Genomic DNA, 1,306 nt, shown 5'->3' on the forward strand with positions numbered 1-1,306 from the left:
TTTGGGAGTCATGGACAGTTGGTGGGCCAAAAGGTGCTCCTTGCTGCTTAAATGCATGTAGTTCAAAAGGTTCAAGATTTAATTGTGCCTCACATGGCTGGATGGATTTGATAACATTTAAAGATTGGTTTTTCACATGTTTTATGCCTCATGCTAGACGTTTACCTGGAAAAAAAAGTCCTAATTGGTGACAATATGGCATCATATTTCAACCCTGAAGTTATCAAAGAAAGTGAAATTTCTAATGTGATATTTACTTGTTTACCAAAAAATTCCACCCGTATTACTCAACCGTTGGATGTTTGTTTTTTTCATCCATTAAAACAAGCCTGGAGATTTTGTTTAAGCCAATGGAAGAACAAAAATACCATACTGAACACTATACCAAAATCTACATTTCCCTCGCTTGTAAAAGAAGCTTTGGACAGAGTAAACACAGTGGGCAATATAAGTGAAAAGTTGATTGGATTCAAAAGTAATACTTGATAAATTTCCTCGAGAAATTGATGAAGCAGTAATTAATAGTTTTTAATTACACCAAAAAAGAATCGAAAAATCAAAAATATATACTTATTTTGTATAATATATACAAGGCTAGGTATATTGTTTATATATATACATATATAATAATTTCATAAAGTGCAGCCGGTGAAATTGTTTGTTGAATTAAAGATATTAGGTATTTAACTTAATTTTTTACTCGACTTATTTTTATTGATTTAAACTATAACGAGTTACTTTTAATTAAATCTATGTAACGTTAAATTATTAATAATGATGCATTTTTCAAAAATATTTACTTTTTATTATTTTAAATTACAAAATTAAACTCAAGTTTAATAAGTTAATTGTAAGTTTCCATATAACTTGTTAAAAAAAAAAATTATCCTGAACAACTTACACAGGCTTGGGTATATATAATATATCCCCGTCACATATACCTTACGTAGATCGCTATCGCGATTTTAAGTCGGTATTATTCTCGACCATAAAATTGTCACACATTGATTTCTAAACAATAACGTACTTAAAGGTACATATATATAATATTATTACAAACGCTTGATACTGTTTGAATTTGAATAACGATGTGGTCCTATTTACGTACGTATATTACTTTATAATATCACATTATATCACTGCCATTCCTAATTAGTTACATATAATATTATAATGTATGGCCCGCGGCCGCGAAACAGCTGGTTGCCGAACACTGCCTAGAGAGACCATCCTGCTGCAAAACAGGTCCTGCAAATGTCCGCCGCGGCGCCGGCCTGCAGATATAATAACCATTTCTTAGTTTCAT

The sequence above is a fragment of the Myzus persicae genome, unplaced genomic scaffold (assembly GCF_001856785.1).
Source record: "Myzus persicae strain clone G006 unplaced genomic scaffold, MPER_G0061.0, whole genome shotgun sequence".
Classification (NCBI taxonomy): Eukaryota; Metazoa; Arthropoda; class Insecta; order Hemiptera; family Aphididae; genus Myzus; species Myzus persicae.